The following is a 22,373-nucleotide window of genomic DNA, read 5'->3' on the forward strand; positions in this document are numbered from 1 at the left end:
TAGCACTTTGCATGATAGTAAATTGGATGCACCTTTGTCTAGTCGTACTTGTTTAGGTTCTCGCCATGCATCTTATGCATCAGATTGTTATGCTTTGGTTGTGTCTAGCTTACTTGATGTTGAGGAACCTCTGTCTTTTGATGTTTTTGTAGAAGTTGTTTTGCGGGAGCTATTTCACAACCTACCAATGAGAAAAGTTATCCAATCAAGGTATGTGACTTTTGTGACAAAAGAGTTAATGTTTATGGTAAAGTATCGTGACAATGGTGCATGCTATGCAATCCTAAGAAAGTGTTGAAGGCGGTTATAGATCGAACACTGCGTAATATCGACGATAATGAAGTCTTCTTTGTGCAAGGTATGTGACTTTTGTGACAAAAGAGTTAATGTTTATGGTAAAGTATCGTGACAATGGTGCATGCAATGCAATCCCAAGAAAGTGTTGTAGGCGGTTATAGATCGAACACTGCGTAATATTGACGATAATAAATTCTTCTTTGTGCAAGTGCAATATTTTTATAATAAGAAAGTCCCTCCAACACTCGAGAAGAAGCATAAGTCCCCTTTCAACAGTGGAGGGGATAAAAGTGGTGGGAAAGGGCATGTTTCCTACGGTATTATTGTAAACGTGGAGAAATGTGTCATCAACTTTACACCATACGTACACATGTATGTATAGTCTTTCTTTTCTTTTTTTGATGGGCACAAGCATCCCAATGCACGACATGCATCTTCCTCTATCTTAAAAAATTACAATATACAAATTTCTCCTCCACTCTGTTAATGCCAAATTTCATTTATTGCAAGGTTATAGAGCTTTTGAAAAAACCTCCATGGAAATGCTATGAGACCTTCAAAATGAGCTATGCTATGAGGTAAAAGCGACACTACTACTGCTTTCTGAATTCTTACCATTTGCACAGTAAAGCAATCAAGGCAAACTAGTTTAGTCACATTGGCTATATTTTCACGCCGCACGGGCATGTTCCTTTGTAGCAAACAATTTACTCTAGGTGTTTTCATACACTTTCTCATTAGGCAATGCCATCTATAAAGGAGATAGTGGGGGGGTGGCGGGGGGGCGAACGAAAAAGGGAACAATGGTGGACCGGAGCACTGCACACCTGTCGGATGACATGTGGGGGGAGGGGTTGCTGACATCCCTCCCCTCGTTATATTTAGTGTGGATTTGTTGTGTTTTTTCAGAAGTAATCTCACAAAAAAAAAAATTAATGACTACCTTTTAGAAAAATTACTATGCTGGTTTACAATATCGTTGCTATACTTCAATGAATTAATTTCTAGTTTGTCAATTGAATTTTCTTATTTTTAATTGCATTATAATTTTTCACATATTACAATGGAATTTCTAATAGTTGAACTATGGTTTTGCCATCATGAATGCTAACCATACATGGCATATGTGTTGGCCAAGGGTTCCTCTAATTGCATGCAATGACTCTCTCTCTCTCTCTCTCTCTCTCTCTCTCTCTCTCTCTCTCTTGCCTACTCTCACATCACGAACATATACAAAGGATTATCAATCTCTAAAGGAATTCAAATTTCAATAGTCCTTGAACTCCTTCCTCCTTCAACAGAGTTAAGAATGTAAGATAGATTTGGAGAGTGACTACCAATCCACTTTCGGGTTCACGATGGATTTCCTCACAATTTCATCTTTCATCTAAATGTGAAGAAGTCGCATTGTACTTTCATTCTTGTGCTCTATGGCATCATTCAAGGTTTCCATTTAAGTTGCCTCCTAAAGTTAGGTTTGTACCTTAGACAGTTCATACTGGTGATATTAAAAAATTGTGGTCATGCACATGATTTTTTCAATTATCACCATGATTGCAATTAGGAAGAGTCAAACACAACATTGGAGAGCATGCTCCTGCAACATCTTCATTTCCTTTCGCGTTAAAATCATATTGTTAGCTATAAAATACCTATACATCTTAGCCTCATTACCCTATAACATTTCATTTGAAAGTGTGTTCCAAATGCTGCAGGTCCCTCATTGGCTATGGCTAAGTTTTGGCTTTTCATCTCTGCTCTAACGGGATATCAATCACTTGTTCATCTTTGGATGTGCTGGCCACCTATTTTGGGTAGTGGATGCTTCAACATATGCATTTTCTATTTAATTTTCCGTATGGAATTGCTTACTTGCATCCACAAGAAAATATAGAAATTTTCTCATGTAGGAAAATGGAGTCTTTTTCAGTGTTTATCATACAATGCATAATATCATGAGCTTCTGTTCGAGAGGCACCGCATACCTAGCTAGTTATGATTGGGGGCAGGGGACCACCAGCCCCCCAACCAGGCCGGTGGTCCCCTGCCCCCAATCGTACCTAGCTAGGTATATGGTGCCTCCCTCACAGAAGCTCATGATGTTGAGGTAAGTCACAATGTGGGAACTATTGTGAGAATTTGTCCAAAAATTCTTGTGATCGGGGTGTTAGGTGCTTATAAAAGAAGATAGATATGAACGTTTCAAGACTTAGGCCGAATACACATTGAAATTGCCCTTGCTTCTCCCTTCTTGGGATGGGAGGGCATGCTTTGCACGCATGCGTACTCATGTACAAATATATACTTTAAAGCATTCTATCTATATATTTTTAAAAATTACTTGTTTACAATTGGAATGCTCTACATGAGGTAGTGGTATATACTTAATATTAAAACATGAGTTGTTTTGATCCAACCTATTAGCTCTAAAACACGTTCAAATGCCCAAGCTCCCACTTAAATAGCTCTACAATATATTCTAGTACCTTCATCAATTGCATGTCACACCCAAGAATGGTCGATATGTATGTCAAATGTGGTGCCCTTACAAAATCACATAAAGCTCTTGATGAGCTTTCTGTTCAATATGTGGTCTCTTGGAACACGTCAATTGCAAGATAAGCCCAACTTGGTTGTGGCAAGGAAGCCCTGGGCTGTTTTAATCAAATGCAAAGGGAAGGCCTTCCCCTGAATGCAATCGCCAATGCTTGCACCTTGAAGGCTTGTGGCCTTATGCAAGACCTCCACATAAGTGAGATAATTCACATTGAGATCAAGGGGGTTGGAAAAACATGTTGTGCATGGCAATGCTTTGGTCGATATGTATGCCAAATGTGGTGCCCTTACAAAAGCACATAAAGTTCTTAATAAGCTTTTTTGTTCAAAAATTTACCTCTTAAATCATGTCGATTGCTGGATCTACCCAACACGGTTGTGGTAGGAAGCTCTAGGCTATTTGAATCAAATGCGAAGGGAAGACCTTTTACCAAATGCAATTGCCTATGCTTGCACCTTGAAGGCATGTGGCCTTATGCAAGAACTTCACATGGGCTAGGGAATTTATGATGAGATCAAGGGCTGTTGAAGATTTATATACAAACTTCTATTCCACTCTAATTTACTGATATTGTTACTTTCTTGGTGTTGCTCTACTGATTGCATTTAAAGAGACAACCTCGCTTGGCATCCACGAAAAACAGCCCGGAGTTTTTAGGCCAAGTTGGGCACATCCCACAATCAGTGCATTCTAAGAGACGACATCTTGGACAGGAAGCTCCTAAGCACTTTCTATGCTTTATGAAGTGCACCACAATTGGCATACATGGCGACCAAGGCAATTGTGCAATGCCACATACCTTCAAGGTACAAGTGTACATGATTGCATTTAGAGAGATGCCCTCTCTCTACATCTACTATAAATGACCCAAAGCTTCTTAACCCTAACCATGTTGGACATATCATTCAATCAATGCACTCCATGAGACAACATTGCAGACGGGAAGCTCGTCGAGGACTTGTTGCACTCTTCCCCTCCATGTTTGCTTGTGTAGCGGATAATGCTTCTTTCTTGGTGCCACTTTGCTTATTGCATCTGGAGAGACACCCTCGCTTGGAATATCCCACAACCATTGCATTACAAGAGATGACATCCCAAATAGGAAGCTCCTCAAGCACTTTTGTGCTTTATGAAGTGCACCACATTTGGCATGCATGTCAACCAAGGCAGTGCGCTCTTCCCCTCCATGTTTGCTTGTGTAGCAGATATTGTTGCTTTCTTGGTGTTGCTCTGCTGATTGCATCTAGAGAGATACCCTCATTTGGCATTGCCAAAAATAACCCATAGCCTCTTGGCCATGTTGGGCATATCCCACAATCAGTGCATTCCAAGAGACGACATCTGGGACAGAAAGATCCTCGAGCACTTTTTGTGCTTTATGAAGTGCACCACGTTTGGCATACTTGTTGACCAAGGCACTTGTGTAATGCCACATGCCTTCAAAGTGCAAGTGTACGTGATTGCATTTGGAGAGATGCCCTCTCTTTGCATGTGTAGTCGAAAAAATTCTTGATGGTAGAGCACGTCGGTAGCAAGCATTGGGTAGCAAGCACAATGCTGCTTTTTCCAAGCTCTTGCATAATGCCACATGTCTTCAAGATGCATCGTCTACCGATGTTGAACATAACAATTTGTGCATTCCTAGAGATGACATCCTCAAAGATTCTTGGAATCAAGTTTTTGTGGTCTCAAAACTTAGAAGTGCATCACTATGGGGTTTTAGAGAGGTCACGAAAGAAAGCATCATGTACATGCCAAGAAATAGCATCTTAGATTGAAACTAGCCCAAGATACTCTACATTTGGCACACATATTGAACAATATGATCCCTTATTATGCATCCGGTTTTAAAACAACCACTTTTAAAAATATTAGCATACAAAGTCAAAGCAATCCCATGCATGGAGATGTTTTTAAGAGTCATGAACTAACAACCTCATCATTAATATGTTAACCATGGTGTAAGCTCCTTGCATAATGCCACATGCCTTGGAGCAAGAAAACACCTCACTTCATATTGAGCCGAGTGTGCTCCTTGGTGCACTCCTGGCCCTATGCCTGTTGGTCATACCCTACAATAGTGTACTCCTCCATGTACTCCATCCAAGGAAAATTATGACATCATACATGTCAAGCAAAGTAAATGCCAAGCACATTGTCACCATTTTTCTAAAGATCCACATGTCTTCAAGATGCAAGCATAGCCTCATGTAATGGCATTTTTAGAGAGGCCCACACTTTGCAAAGTTCCAAAAAAACCACTCAAGAAAGCTTCTTTCCTCAAGTCTATGTTGGGCATAACCTCCAAAAAAGTCCCAGAGATGACATCTTGGTAGCATTTGCTGAGAGGCCTTTACTTTTGCATTCTACAAATATAACTCAAAGCTTCTTCACCCTGCCCGTGGGAGACAATATAACCTTCAATAAGTGCAAACCGGGAGATGATTGCATATTTGCACAAAGGCCCTCACTTTGCTCATAGCTTCTTTCCGTCGGAGACAATATAACCTTCAATAAGTGCAAACCGGGAGATGATTGCATATTTGCACAAAGGCCCTCACTTTGCTCAAAGCTTCTTTCCGCTGCCTAACCTCCAATAAGTGCAATCTGATATCTATCTCATGCTATGACCAGTTGTCTCCTTGCGCATGTTCCTCGGTGTCCATCCCTCACATAATGCGTCAACATTTTGACAGCGAGTTGTGTTTTTTGGAGTCCTAGTGGAGTATTTTTCATTGTTTTTCATACAATTCATAACATCATGAGCTTCTGCTCGGGAGGCACCACATATCTAGCTAGGTACGATTGGGGGCAGGGGACCCCTGGCCCCCCCCCCCCCCTCCTTGGGCTGGCGGTCCCCTGTCCCCAATCGTACCTAGCTAGGTATGCAGTGCCTCCCTCACAGAAGCTCATGATGTTGAGGTAAGTCACAATGTGAGAATTATTGTGAGAATGTGCCCAAAACTTCTTGTGTAGGCGATTCCCTTTCTTAGCCTTTCGAGCTTCACTATGGGCAGTTTGAAGAGTCCTTGTTTTGTGTCATGAAGAGTGGGGGAAGACTCGCTTCGCATCCACTGAAAATAGACTAGAGAGCTTCTTGGCCCTGCCCAAGCTGGGCATATCCTGCAATCAGTGCATTCCAAGAGACGACATGCCTTCAAGATGCAAGAGTACGTGATTGGATTTGGAGAGATGCCCTGTCTTTGCATCTGCTGAAAACAACCCAAATCTTTTGGACCCCGATCCCTGCCTTCAAGAGAACTTCTTGGCCCTGCCCAAGTTGGACATATGTGATTGCATCTCAATAGACCTTCTTGGCCCTGCCCAAGTTGGGCATATCCCACAATCAGTGCATTCCAAGAGACGACAACATCTAGGATAAGAATCTCCTCAAGCACTTTATGTGCTTTATGAAGTGCACCACATTTGAAATACATGTCAACCAAGCTAGTGCCAAGCACGAAAATTTCTTTCAACAACCCCTACCTAACAATATCACCGTGAATTCTTTTTCCCATATTAGCATCTTGAGTAATGCCACACGCCTTCAAGGTGCAAGTGTACATGATTGCGTTTGGAGAGATGCCCTCTCTCTGCATTTGCTAAAAATAGCCCCGAGCTTCCTGATTGTGACCCTTGCCTTCAAGATGTAAGTGTATATGTTTGCATCTAGAGAGACACCCTCGCTTCCTTGCACCAAAAATAGCCCAGAGCTTCTTGGCCCTGCCCAAGCTAGGCATATGCCGCAATTAGTACATTCCAAGAGACAAAATCCTGGCTAGGAAGACCCTCAAGCACTTTTTGTGCTTTATGAAGTGGACCACATTTGGTACGCATGTCAACCAAGGCAATGCCAAGCACAACATTTTCTTTCAACAACCCCTAACTAACAATATCATCATGATTTCTTCTGCCCATATCAGCATATATCGCAATGCTACATGCTTTTCAAGGTGTAAGTGTACATGATTGTATTCGGAGATATTCCCTCTCTTTGTGTCTATTGAAAACATCCCAAACCTTCCTCACTATGACCCTTTCCTTCAAGATGCAAGCGTAAGTGATTGTGTTTGGAGAGACACCCTCGCTTGGCATCCACCAAAAACAACCCAGAGCTTCTTGGCCCGCCCAAGCTCGGCATATCCCACAATTAGTACATTCCAAGAGATGACATCCTAGCTAGGAAGCTCCTCAAACACTTTTTGTGCTTTGTGAAGTGGACCACATTTTGCATGCATGTTAGCCAAGGCAATGCCAAGCACAACGTTTTCTTTCAACAACCCCTGATTAGAAATACCATCGTAATTTCTTTTGCCCATATTAACATCTTTTGCAAAGCTACATGCCTTGAAGCATTAGGAAGTGAATGGGGTACATGAGGGCCTCTTTATTTGGCAGTTTAAGGAAATGATTAAAGCTTAAGCCAAGTTTGACCAAGCCCAAAAGAGAGGGCAAAAAGGCTATGTTGGGATTTTTTAATATGCCATTTTTATATTTTGCTTTTGAAAATAGACTATTTTAACTCAAAAGAGAGGTGGGTAACTGAATTTTAAAATGTCTTTTTTCCATCCATCTCCTCTCTCTCTAATATATAAACCACTCTCTCTCACTTAAATCTCATTAAAGAAAACACTTTTCAGCCACCCCCTTGCCAGAAAAGCAGATTTTCCACATTCTCTCATTGTATTCTCTCTCTAAAATGCAAGCCAAATCTCTCTCTCTCTCTCTCTCTCTCTCTCTCTCTCCCCTTTTCTCTCTTGTCATTTCTCTCTTCCAATCATTGAAGGGACATTCTATGCTGCCACTTCTGACCAAAAATGTAGATCCTCCAAGGTTGCAGACATGATCTCTCTCCCACTCTCTCTTACTTTATTTTCTTTCTCTATCTCCCACTCCCTCCCTCCCCCCCTGTGTGTGTGTGTGTGTGTGTGTGTTTCATGCTTCTCCCACTCCAACTCTAGGTGAGAGCAATGAGAAACTGCATTACCTCTTTGTGCAACATCATTTCTCTCTCTAAAACACTCATGACCGACAATTTGAATTCAAAGGAGATAAAGTTGCACTCCCTCTCTTTGTCCCTCCACAACATAATACTTTTCTCATATCTCTAAGTACTCTCCATTTCTTCCCTCCATAGCCAGCTTCCTCTACTTGTAGCAGTCACCATTACACCTTCTCTCTCTAATGTTCTCAATTAGCTAACACAAATTTCATTCAATCCCCTTCCACTGTGTGCAAGATATTACTAATAAGACAAAATGATATCAATTAAATGTTAGTTTGGAGCAGGAGTACGTTAATGTGCGACTTGGTACATCTAATCCCAATGTTGAAGATCAACTACAAAACATTGGATGCAAGGCAATCAACTTATGAGTTGATGGACATATTTACCCTAGCGATCCAATGACCAATGCATCACCACCCTTTCAAAATGTCACTGAGCTACTGCGTTTTGTAGGAGATGGAAGAGACAGACTATTTGGCTATAATTGATGGAGATTGTGTTCAGCTCTTGTCAATGAAAGAGAAACAAGAAAATAGCTCTTTGTTGCATATTCGGTGTTGCAAGAGAAGTACGTGAAGGACATTCAACAGGTCAGAGAGGAAGCCAATGAGAAGATGAAGCAGTTGAATGATGAGATGGTGATGCTTAATTAAAAAGTAGAGCAGCAAAAAAAAGAGCAAGAGTGTCGGCTGGACAATTACGTTCAACTATAGCACACTGCACGTAATATGCACCAACAAATCGATCATCTCACAAACGTTCCCTTGGGCTACCACAATTGTAAGCGTAAGAGACAAGGGATGTCTATGCTATCTTCAAGTGGTGGAGCTCAAAAGATACATATCCATCAAACTACGTAAGCATAAGAATGCAAGCTTTTGATTTCCTAGATTTTCTATATGTTGCTGTAACTTTATTTCAATACGCATGAATTTGGTTCAAATGATGATGCGAATCGATTCAAATGATCAAACGATAGGACATACTCTACTGTAGCATATCATCAAGCCAAAGGGCTTGGTGGAGCTACTGGATGATCCATCCAATGCTAGCATTGACAAAGTTTTGCGCTAGAAGTATTTCCGTGAATGCAAGAGCATTGTGACACCTCAAGAGATAATGGAGGTGTGTTATCGATAATGTAGGAATAAGTTTCAAGGCCTTCGAAGCTTTGTACAAAATTGTCACACTAGGACACAGAGCAAAAGGACTGTTTAGGTTCCTACTCACACCTTACTATATCAACATTGCAAAAAAATACGCCAATAACGATGTTGCAAGCTTGTTAGGTGGATTTCCATATGTGGAGGATGTCATGCCATTAGAAGACAACAAATCCTTCCGCTACAACGAGTTCAAAAATGTGTATGTTGACTTGTTGAGCTCCAGGAGTCAATGATCAGATTTTATGGGTTGAAATAGGTAGAGAGTGATGGAAAAGTTATATTTGTTATGAAGCTTGAGGAGTGTCAGATTGTCAAAGATCAACAACTTGAAAGGGTAAGCGTTACACTGATGAACAAGGCCTTTGTGGTCGTTGATATAGAGCTAGATGCTAACGAGAAGGAAAAAACATGTTTAGGTATTCAATCAAAGAAGAATATTTGGTGGTTGGCAGCTTTTCATCTCCCGCATGAGATACATAAGTCCTTGAAATGGTATTTCAATCACACACCAATCATCGACGTCATTTGTCAACAACAGGAAGGACAAAGATTTCAGGTTTCACGTTTGGTTACATTGGATAGGGGGAAAGGGGAACACACCTAGAACACAAACACGATGCCTCTCTATAGCCCAGGATAATCACTGCACCCCAATCCACTAGAGTTCACCTTCAAAACTCAACACCTTGACATACAAATCAAGGTCTACAGCCAACACATGCATGCTTCACACCAACAACTGGTAGCACACCACACCAATCTTGCCCGTTTGCAACCTTCACAAAGCACACGCCACTCTCTCTTTCTCTCTCTCTCTCTCTCTCTCTCTCTCTCACACACACACACACACACACACACACACACACACACACACACACACACACACACACACACACACACACACACACACACAGAGGCCCGAGGAGACACACACATCTGACACAACTGGTACCAGACAGTTGGAGTAGAGCAAAGAGGAGAAGGGGGGAAAAGGGGGAAGAAACAACAAAAAAATCTCTACTGCTACTGGCTCCATCATCGGCACAACATTGACGAGTGAGACAAAACTGTGGCAATCCTTGGCTTCGCCTCCGTGTTGCTCTCCTCTCTGAGAGTGCAACAAGAAAAAACCCTTTGTCTTGGTGCCCTCATTGCTCCTCCGACCCCTACCGAGATTCTTCTTTCTTGGTCCCTCGTTGAGCCTCCTCCGCGGTAAAAAACTGCCCCCTCTACCAAGCTCCGAGCCCTTTCAAAAACCCAAAAAGATGGGCCCCTTAGGGATTGTGTAGCCTTGCTATATCAAGCTCTCTCTATATTTGGACCCTCCTTTGCATGTGAAGACCACCCTTGCTACTCTCGGCCCTTTGCTTGAGGCTCACACCACGCAAGATCACTCCTTAAGTGGGCAACAATGGAGCCATCGCCGAACCTTTATTAGCCTTCAAAAGTTATGGTGCAAGAACCACCGCCTACTATAGTGGGCGCCATTTAGGATAATCTGGTGGCTATCCCACTCCTCACTCTTGGTACTAGGCACACAGTTGAATCTTTCCTAGTTAACATTATGCAAGCTACATCTAGAATCCTCTTGAAGATCTCTATGGCATCTGTCAATGTATTTAGCGTATACTTTTCTAATAGCCTTGCCTTTGGGTGGAGAGAATTTGGGGTAACCTTGCATAATGTTTATTATTTTGACTATTTTGATAGACATTATGCAAGCTACCAAACAAAGTTTTTAAAATCCCAAATTTTTGGCATCACTCCTCTCATGGTAAAAAGCATGGTTGTGGATCAAAATCTCTTTTTTGCCCACTTTTGATGTATTTGGACAACTACACATGCCAATTACCACATACAGATAATGCTCACATGAACCATATTGAGCAGAGGTATTATGAGTGTCTACATACCATTCTCATAGATTATGAACATACTAAGAACATCAAATGGATCATTTATAACTTGAAAACACCAGCAAAGCCGCTTCCGGGGTCAAAAATCCCTTATAAGGTATATACATGCCGACAATCATTGACAAGAACCTGGCACTATGTGCATGCACCTAAAACCATGAGAAAATATTTTTTAAAGTCATTTAGATTATAGACGTACCATGACATGAGATTCACCTCCTCTGAACGTGCACATCCTTCAACATGTGCCAAGATTTTTACCATGATGAAGCTTTGAACAAGAAGGGGATTAGTGATGTTTTCTCAACCACAAATTTACTCACTTATAGCAATTAATAATTCAAAACATAGAAGAATAAGTCCATGTGGATCAAATGGCATATAATTATAGGGACATACATTTTAATATCAAAGCATTCCCTTGTCTCAATGGGCAAACAAGCAATTTGACAAAGACTATGAACATCATGAGATCATATGGCATTTAGACATCATGTAGAATAAAGGCAATTTTTCAATTAAAACCCATGTATTCATATGCATTGGATTTCCCTCTCACATCAAAGGGAAACAATAGTGTATCATTATGTGCGATCATACTTTGGCCAATTGCTCCTCCAAGGTCATATGGTAACATCAACGACTATCACCTCCCCAACATAACAACAAGTAGGAAGTATTAGTGAATTTACTTCACCCTTTCTAGTATCTAAAATCTCATAATGCATCCCTAGATCATTACTTTCCATAAGCGATCATCTCATTTGATACCTCAAAGAATGCATGCATAATCCCTCTTGTAGGCATAAAATCCTATAACACGTCATCCAAGAATCTCAAAGGATCTTCATCATCCTCATCTCCTTCTTTTGTTAGGTCACATATGTTAGAGTTTTGGCATCTCAAGTGAATTGCCTGATGTAAACACATTATTTATTTTGGCTTTTAGTCATTTATTTTACTTATTTGTCAAAGTCTGGGTAGGGCAATTTACTGGCAATTTCTCTCTCTCTCTCTCTATTGCTCACTCTCGTTGGTCTCTACGCTTCTACATTGTCCACTTTGACATGGTATCATATCCCTTGGTGAAGCTTTGTGCTTAAGAGCCTTGGCAGAGGAGAACATGTACAAAGAAGACACTGTTGAGAAGAAGCACCTCATCACCAGTGCCTAGCCCCCCAATTGCTCCTCCAAGGTCATATGGTAACATCAACGACTAGCACATCCCCAACATAACAATAAATAGGAAGTATTTACTTACACTTTCTAGTATCCAAAATCTCATCATGCATCCCTAGGTCATTAGTCTCCATAATAGCCATCACCTCATTTGGTACCTCAAAGAATGCATCCATAACCTCTCTCATAGGCATAAAATCCTATAAAACCTTATACAAAAATCTCATAAGATCTTCATCATTCCCATCTCCTTCTTTTGTTAGGTCACATATCCCATCATACTTCTTGATACCATTGTCATAAGAGATGTCAAATATCTCCAAAGAATCATCCAAAAGAGCCATAAGCTCCAATCTTCCTTCCCCAAGTCATGTATGAGATCATGTTGATGAGAACCCTTTTTGTTTGTAGCATCCAAATCCTTTAAAGATTCATCCAAAAGACACATGACTTCTAGCTTTTCCTCTTCAAGAAGATCCTCTAGAGAGCATATCCCATTTTCCAAGACATTTTTATCACATGTGCAATGCATATTGGCCATATTTGTCTCACCCTTTTTCTCAACCCTCTCACCTTCTTTCAAGTATTTTCCCTTTTTCCACCCATAACTCAGTCAAAAACATAGCATTCACTTCTCTTTTGAAGTCATCATCACAATCCTTCCCCTCATTTGTAAGAGTATGTGGCTATACATCATCTTTCACCCCCTTTAAACAAGAGCTTGCACCTTTGGAATTTCCCTCACACACAAGAGAATGGACATCACACCTTTGTAGCTTGAGATAAAGAACTCTTTGTTCCTTATGATGATGTATAGTTCCCAAGTGTAAGTTCTCATGGTGATTTCCATGTTACAACACACTCTTTACAACATTTTCATCTCCTTGTTCATAATAAGGGGTTTTATGCATAACTAAGTCTTCATCATCATTATAAGCATCACAAAAGTAGTCAAGTCCATTGAATCACCACTAGAAATTGGATCTACAAGAATGTATTTCATAGGTTAGATGCTATACAAGCATCTTCCTTGCATAAACGGCTTTGTCTTTTGCTTGGGGGGACCATAAAGGTCAACACCTATCACAAATGGAACCAAGACAAAATGTCAATCCTGGGAAGCAAGTGACTTAACTAGGGCATGGAGGCACACCAAGAGGCTGTCAATCTCTTGTCTAAACATAGTACACTCCACTTTCACACTCAATGTGCATTCTAACCACTGGAATCTTGGATTCTATCCTTTAATACTCTCACACAACCACATGAAAATCTTTAAGAAAATCAAGTTCAATTGACTCCAAACTCAATAGGAAACTTCCTGAGACTATACAAAACAGAATTGAATCTTCAAATTGCAATTAAATTTTGAGAGAAAAATTCAATTTTCTTTTGCAGGCCAGATGCAAGTTGACTTTTTGACTTGCCTAGTAGGTTCTCCTAAGTGTCAGGAAACCCATGCAATTGACAAAATTGAAATACGGCACTTAGATAGTGAGATATGTCACTTGGAAGATTGTAGAAGTCACTGCTCAATCCTTGCAAGTGCTTGCAATTTAGGGTATCCACATGTAGAGCTCAATGAGACGAGCACAATGGTGCCCTTGGAATTTTGATGCGACAATCATGTGGTGCAATGCAAGGAATTGAAATTCATAGTAGAGATTAGAAGACACACGATGTACAGAGAGTCCTTATTTGCTCATTCATTCATAATAATGATTCATCTCAAAAACTTTACAAGGTTTCCTTTTATACCATGGCTTCATGTTTTATGGTACAAAAGTTGGATTTTGCCACAATAGCATTAGAGATTACATATTGGGCTCCATGACTACCTTCATCTGAGGCATCCAAAATCTTATCAAATATGATGAGATTTATTTTGGTGCACAATTGGTCTTCACTGTTGTTGGAATATTCCAAGACTCCCCCCCTCCTATTTCATGTTGTTGTTGATATGAGTCAGAATTGAGGCAGATGTCAAATGAAGGGCCGCCTTTGAGAGTAGCGGTTTGCTTGCACTTTTTTCGAAAAGCCATTTTGAAGGAGCTCAGTATACTAGATTTTCAACTCATGATCTAAGACATCCTCATCCTACAAATCCAAGCAACATACATGGATACACATTTGTGAATGTCTAATTTTAACAAGAAAGATTTCTCAATCAACCTCTTCTTTATACTATTGTAGACCGTAGACCTTCAAAACCTTTGATCTCTATCAAAAATTTGTCCATCTACAAGACATAAGAACCTAGAGCTTTCAATATTGAAGGTTGTTACGTAAAAAAGAACACACGATAGGACTCTAAAATAATTGTACCTCACAAAAACCTCCATGACTCATAAAGTTGGTTTAGTCATGTTGTTCAAAAGATTAAAAAAACCAAGTATTATACATACTTTGTATGAAATAAATAAAGAAAAATATTAAATTTTACCTCTATATGATCTTTAATTTTATGTTCCTTCTCCACGTCAAGAGAAACATAGATATCAGAATCCTAAAAGAAAAACTCATATAAGAAGAAGGCAAAGTGTGAATAAATGATAAAACTAATAAATTAGTATAAACATGATCCATTAGAAAATAAACAAACCTCAACTCTGGTCATATCATTGCTTATTGCATCTTCACCAAGGCTATTTTTTTCCTCTTTCAAAATCAAATCCTAATTAAAGCCATAGAATTATTAATCATATTTTCATCAGATTATAGAAAAAGAGACTAGCTCTAAGGTCTATCTTAGACTTTTGGTACTTTGGTTTAACCCATTTGTATATGTCTTCAACAAGACATTTGTATTTAGCACCATGCCAAATCAACTCTTTGATGTTGACATAAATATCACAAATGATTTTCTTAATGTAATCATTGCCCTTTTGGTTATGACACAAGTCATTGGGCAAAGAGAAATTAAGAAACCAACCACAAACTATGTAGTAGTTGTCAAGCATGATGGCATGATGTCTTTTGAGTTTTTTCTCTAAAAGCTCTATACCATAGAGCTTTCTATGAGGCGAGCAAGAGCGTGCGTGAGTGCGAGTGCAAAAGCAGGAGCATTGCTGTGTGTGTGGAGCTTTGAAATGGATAATAATCCACTGCCTCTTATTATTTTTTATTATGTAATGAATAAGGTAAAGTTAGTAATGGATGGTGCCTAGTCAGTATGGTCTGCACCTTTACAATCTCCCACTTGAAGGCCATAGTGGCCCAAGTGGCCTATGTTAGTACAAATCTGTACAAATGTGAAACATCACAAGGCTTCACCCTATGCCCATCATCTCAATGCAATGTGTGAACCGCTCTGAGGCTAAGCTCTTCGTAATAGCATCTTTAGGGTTGTCATCCGTGTGAACTTTGGCTAACTCAATGCATTTGCTAGTCAAAATAGCCCGTATCACATGATACCTAACCTCTATGTGTTTTGACTTGGAATGAAACTCGGGGTTCTTTGCTAATGCAATCACACTCTGGCTTTCATGACTCACAATGTAGCATAGAGTCTGATGTATACCAAGGTCTCCCACTAGACGAGATAACCGTACAGCTTCCTTGTTGGCATTGGAAACTGCAACATACTCAGCCTTCGTGGTGGAAGAAGAAGTGAAATTTTGGAGACATTATCTCCAAGAGACTACTGCTCCATCAAATAAGAAAACATGGCCAGATGTGGATTTCCTAGTGTCCACACAAGCCGCATAATCAAAATTAATGTATCCAACTATGGATGCAGCACTATTCCCAAAGCGTTAATGACTTGCTGGTTGAACCCTTGATGTATCTCAAGATATACTTCACTACTTCCCAATGCTTTCTCCCTAGATTTTCCATATACCTCCTGACCACTCCCATTGCAAATGCAATGTTTTGTCACGTTCTAACCATGACGAACATGAGAATGCCAACTACAAAAGAATATGGAACATTTTCCATCTCTGTCTTTTCAGCATCTGATTTGGGGCAATCAAACTTGCTAAGTTTTACATATGAAACCATTGGGGTACTCAATGCTTCCCCCCCTTGCATGTTAAAATGTTGCAAGACCTTGTGAATATACTCTTCCTGTGATAGTTCAAGTATTCCACACTTACGATCTCTGTTGATACACATACCAAGAAAATGATGTCCATCACCCAAATTCTTCATGGAAAACTGCTTGCTTAAGGCATCCTTGAGAAGTGCAATCTCATCATTGGACTTCTTGGCTATAAGAATATCATCCACGTACAAGATGAGAATGACGAAGGAACCATCATTCAACCTCCTTGTGTATAAGCAGTGATCCTCTTGGCTTTGTACATAACCTTGGGATTGAATGTACTTGTCAAACTTGATATACCATTTCCTTGAGCCTTGATTTACTCCATACAAAGCTTTCTTGGGTCTACACACCAGTTCTGCCCTTGTTGGCTTCTCAAGCTTGATCTCAAAACCTCTGGTGCTTCATGTAGACATCTTCTTCAAGATCCTCGTGAAGAAACGTCGTCTTCACATCCATTTGGACCAATGTCATGTCCTTAATGGCTACTAGACCAAGCACAAGACGTAGTGTAGTCATCTTAACTACTGGAGAAAAAATCTCGTCAAAATCTATGATTTTCTTCTGCTTGAAGCATTTAGAAACCAATCGAGCCTTATAATTACTCTCGAGATCTTCCGTCGCACTGGTAACTCTGCCAATTCCCAAGTCTCATTGGCCAAAATTGAGTTATACTTGGATTGCACAGACTTCTCCCACTTCACACTATCTTCCATCTGAATAACCTCTTTATAACAAGTTGGCTCACCTAGTCAATGACTAACAAACAATCCAATTTTGGCTCAAACTGCTTAGGGGCACAAGATACATGCATAGATCTCCTCACTGCATGACTGCTAGACTCTACTCTCTTTGGAGCACTAATAGTGGTAGAAACTTCACTAGTAGACTGAGTTGGTTTTCCCAAATTTGTGGAGGCTACATCCTCAAATCTAACTTTCCAATATTCAGCCTCTTTAACAAGTCGTCTATGCATTTTAGACTCATTGAATATCACTTGTGAGCTGCAAATAACCTTTGTAGATTCTAGGTGCCATAGACGATATCCCATCTGCCCATCTGCACCATAATCAATGAAGATGCACTTGTGTGATTTGGGATCTAGCTTCTTGCAAAGTTATTTGGGAATGTGTGAGAATGCTTTGCACCCAAACACATGCAACCTATCATAATTTGGCTTCTTGCCACCATAGATAAAATGATTGTGACTCTTTCTTGAATCCTGCGATTCATATGCTTAGCAATTCCATTATGAGCAAGTGTGTATGGCATAGTAAAATGTCACCACATCCCTCGTTTGCTACAAAAATTATTGACCTCTGTGGAGACATACTCTCCATCATTGTCAATTTGAAAAGCGTTTAGATTTCTACCAGATTGGTTCTCAACCATGACTAAGAATTTTTGGAATGTAGCAAACACTTTGTCTTTCCTCTTCAAGAGGTAGACCCACACCTTCCAAGTAGAGTCTTCTATGAACGTCAGAAATATGGTGTTCCTCCTAGAGATTTTTGTGGCATAGGCCCACATAAATTGCTATGAACCAAATCTAGAGGGTTTCCCAACTCTCATGTAATGGCGAGGCAGTGTGCCTAGTTTGCTTGCCATAGATGCAATGCTCACATACATTGAAAGCAGAATAGTTTAACACATGTAAGTAGCACAAACATTGAAGTATTTTCATTCTTTCTGGCTCGTATGGACTAGTTGGCTATGCCACAACTCAATAGAAGGCTGCTCGGTTCACCCAGTGCACATGTTTTCATGAAGGACGTATTGTTACCTAGTCATTCACACAAAAAGACATGGGTTTCCAAAGACCACCCTCTCTAATGTTATGAAAGTCACAAGAAGGTATGCTATGAGAAGGGATATGTGTAGAAGACGCTGGATAGGGGGAAAGGGGAACACACCCGGAACATAAACAATTTGCCTCTCTATAGCCCAAGATACTCACTGCACCCCAATCTACTAGAGTTCACCTTCAAAAGTTCTATATTTGCATAAACATCACCGATTGTATGCATACCAATGCATGCATGCTTTGCACCAACAACTGACAACACACCACACCAACTTTTCCCATTTACAACAATCACACAACACACACCACTCGCTCTTTCTCGTTCACACACACAAAGGCCCGGGGAGTACACACCGCACACACAACTGACACCAGATAGTTGGAACAGATAAAAGATGAGAAGGGAAAAGGGGGAAGAAACAATGACAATTTGGGCTATGGCTTGCTTCAAATGCAATAAAAAACCTTCTACAAACACTATTAAAACCTGCTATAACTGGCTTTGTCGACATTACCACGACAAGCGCATAAACTTTGGTAATCATTGGCTTTGCCTCCATGCGGCTCTCCTCGCTGAGAGTGTCAGGAAAAAAGTTGGTGCCCTCGTTGGTGCCAAAGCAAACCCTCTGCAAACCCTCCGCTTCTCCTTTGGGAGCTCTCTCATTCCTTGAACTGCGTCTTCTCCAAAAAGAGAGCCCCCCCAAATTGCAAAAGATGGCCCATATATGGGCGTGGGCATTGCCCCTTATTGTTGGTCAAATTTCTACTTCTGGCTTGCCTTCCTCTCCAATACACCACATGCAAGATCCCTTGTGGGTGGCCCCAACTTTGCCTTGAGATTCAAGCATCGTGTGCATCATCCCCTAAGTGAGGCACTGACGACGCCATCGGTGCTCCAAACTTTCTCTTCAAAACCATTTTTGGCATATGGCCGTGGAAAATCCCTCCAAGTCGCCACATGAACAGCACCGCTCATGCTCATTCAACGCTTGGCAACAATGGGCGCTGTCGCCTCGCCACCATCTCTGTCAAAATAATCGACCATCCGTCGCCAGAGCAGTGCCACCTCCGTTGGACTCCATAGCGAGGCCATGCCTTAAGCTCCCAAGAGCCTCTCATCAGTTGGATACCATTAAGGCCTTCACATTGCAGTGTATATAGCCTTCCCATTGGCTTGCACACCCGTATATGGGTTTTCTACATGCACCACATGTTGATCAGCCCTCCATTTGTCGTCTAGTACCTCCAAGCTCTCCACAAAAACCTCAAAAAAAGTAAAAATTCCATTGCTTTTAATTGCTTGCCAACTGTGGCATGGCACCCCAATCATCGAGCCGTAAATTTCCATGAAAAGTCCACAACACCAGCTTCAAGCCATATAATCCCCGCTTTGCCTTGACTTTGATAGGCCTGCCCCAATGGAGCCATCCAAAATTGAGAAAACTCATTTGGCACCGCCTGGTAGGCAACTGTCGTCGACTTTGACCTTTAGCACTAGTTTGGTAAGATAACATGACATAAAAGTGTCCTTTTGAGGTTTTCGAAAAAAATTCCAAAACCATAGTAGATCCACTCATTTTGAAAAATCCTTTCATGAGCTTATAGTTCAAAGACTACTAGATATGGCAAAAAGGAGAAATTTGTAAAATTTCTCATGTTTTGGTCACAACAAGCCTCCAAAGTTGATGGACCAATGCATTTTGCCCAAAACAACCATTTCTTACGGTTGATTGCATATAAATAAGAGTAGGGATTTTTGTAGGACATGAGATAATAGTCTCCGTTAACTTCAATGGTTTGGTGATCAAAATATATGGTTACTTTTGCCTCACTTTATTTTTGGGGAAAAAAAGTAGGTGCAAAAAAGTTACATTTTGCCATTCTGCAGACCTATCATAAAAGTTTCTATAGTCACACTTAATACAAATAACATATACATGTTTTCTTAGTTCCCTTTGGCTCTTTGAATCCGAAAGGATCCATGGAGCATGTCAAAAGAATAATGGATCTATTACTAAGTGGAGTGTTGGGGACAATGATGAAGTGTTAAATACAACAAACATGACAAAACTGGGTTTAGCATTATGACCTCTAGAATCCCATAGAAACTACTCAATTTTTACCATATACATGTGGTAGTGATGTGTGAACACACTAGGACCACCGTGGCATTTTTTCCCTCTTCAGGAGGTTTTTTCCCCCGAGCGTTGTATATACGCCCATCACTCTAGGGCTATCTATCTTTTCTTTGCACACTAAGTAACACACTCTCTATTGTGTGCCTTGAGCTTCCTTCGTCTTCTCCAAGATGTGTGTGTTCTCTGCAACCCTAATTCCAACAATTGGTATCAGAGCAGGTTGCGTCCTCCAGGGCTCAGTCGCCAGCAGCTCTAGTACACGCCTGCTCACTTTCTCCGATTTTTGTGAGCTTTGGCGAGCATTCGCAGGTCGACCAAAATTTCATAAATTTTGTTCGTAGCCCAGATTTTTGATTTGGGCTCACTTTGACCTCCGTTTCCACTACAAACAATATTGCATAGGCTATTTTGTCATTTTGTGCAAAATTTTTGTCAGTGTCATTTTCTGCATAAAAGGTGCCTTACAGTCTACTACCGCTTGTGCTATATAGCACGTGTTGTTTCCGCTTTGTTTCTCCTCTTTTTGGATAGTTTTCACATCAGGTGCAGCATTTACCATGGCTAACAACAACACAAATGTGCTCAAGATGTTTGCTGCTGAGGACAGATTGGATGGGGACAGTTACCCTATGTGGGCTTACATGATGCAACATGTTCTGGTGTCAAAGGGCGTCTAGAATATTGTGCAGGCATTGATGTACGCATTGTGAGGATGTTGCAGGTCTTGCTGCAAGAACTGCTACTATTAGAGTTGTTTTTCCTACGACAGAACAAGCTCATGCATTGATTGCGTTGTCTGTGAAGCGCACCATTGTTCCTTACATTCGTTCAACAAAATCTGCAAAATAGGCTTGGGATATTTTGGCTGGTCTTTATGCAAGTCGCAATGAGGCTAAAATTGCTTTGCTGCGTAAAGATTTAGAGTCGAAGATTATGCATGAGGAAGATGATATGGACACTTTCCTTGTTGGTGTCAAAGATATCAATGAGCAACTTATTTCTGGAGGTGAAGTCATTTCATACAGTTCCCTTGTGCAGACTGTTCTTGATGCCTTACCAGATTCTTACCAGACTTTTGCTGGTACTTGGAGACTTATGACCCAAGGAAATCCTAAAGTTGTCAACTTTGACGCATTATGCACATTGATGTTGCAAGAGTCACTTTCCAGAAAAAATAGGACTAGGCAGCGTGCAACTGAATAGGCTTTTATTACTTCTCAAAGAAAGGGTGGTAACAACAATGCAGCCACTTCTTATGGTTCTGCTGTGAGTGGCAAAACTTCTGTTCCTAATGCTTCTGCTGGCAGCAATTCGTCTGGAAATTCTGGTGATAAGGGCAAAAAGAAGATGCGTTGCCATTATTGTAAAGCTAATGATCACTTGATCAAGCAGTGTCCTAAGTTGAAGGCCAAAGAGGCTAAGAAGAAAGAGGGTGGTTCCATTACAAATGTTGGTTCCACTACAAATGCAACCATTATTGAGTCTTCAGTAAAAGGAGACTGTGATGTTGATGTTGATGCAGAATGGGCTTTTAGTGCAAAGTGCACTTACAATCCTGATGTCCATGATGCATGCTTGTCAGTTGCTACAGATGCACATGTGTGGTATTTCGACAGCAGTGCTACAAAGCACATTACCTCACATCGTAAATTGTTCACCTCGTCCCTCATGGGAATTCAGCCACTTGTGCCAACAATGCCTCTTATCCGGTCCAGGGGGTTGGAAAGATTGTGCTTACTGTTGCAAATGGAAGTTATTTCACACTTTTTGATGCACTTTATGTACCTGGGATCAAGAAGAATCTTTTGTCTATATCCGCACTTGCTAGACTTGGACTTGTAGTCAAATTTGTGGATGACAGATGTACAGTTCATGATTTCAGTTTTGGTGATGAAATTGTTGCATCTGGCCTTTTGTGCCATGGGCAGTATAAGCTCACTTTGTATGACAAGTGTGGACAAAATTTTGCAAATGCAGTTGAAAATTCAAGGGCTATTTCAGATGCAAAACTTTGGCATGCACGTTTTGGGTATCTGAATTTTGCCAGTTTGCTACGTTTGCAGAAATCTGATATGGTTGCTTCTTTACAGCCTCTTGAAGCACCTGTCAAACATGTTTGTGAAGGATGTATTTTGGGTAAAATGCAACGTTCTAAGTTTCCAAAGGATAGTTTAGTTAGGGCCACATGCAAGTTGCAGCTTGTGCATAGTGATGTTTGTGGGCCCATCCAAACTCCGTCCTTGGGAAATTACTTGTACTTTGT

Source organism: Adiantum capillus-veneris, chromosome 10 (assembly GCF_014529385.1).
Source record: "Adiantum capillus-veneris isolate H3 chromosome 10, ASM1452938v2, whole genome shotgun sequence".
Taxonomy (NCBI): Eukaryota; Viridiplantae; Streptophyta; class Polypodiopsida; order Polypodiales; family Pteridaceae; genus Adiantum; species Adiantum capillus-veneris.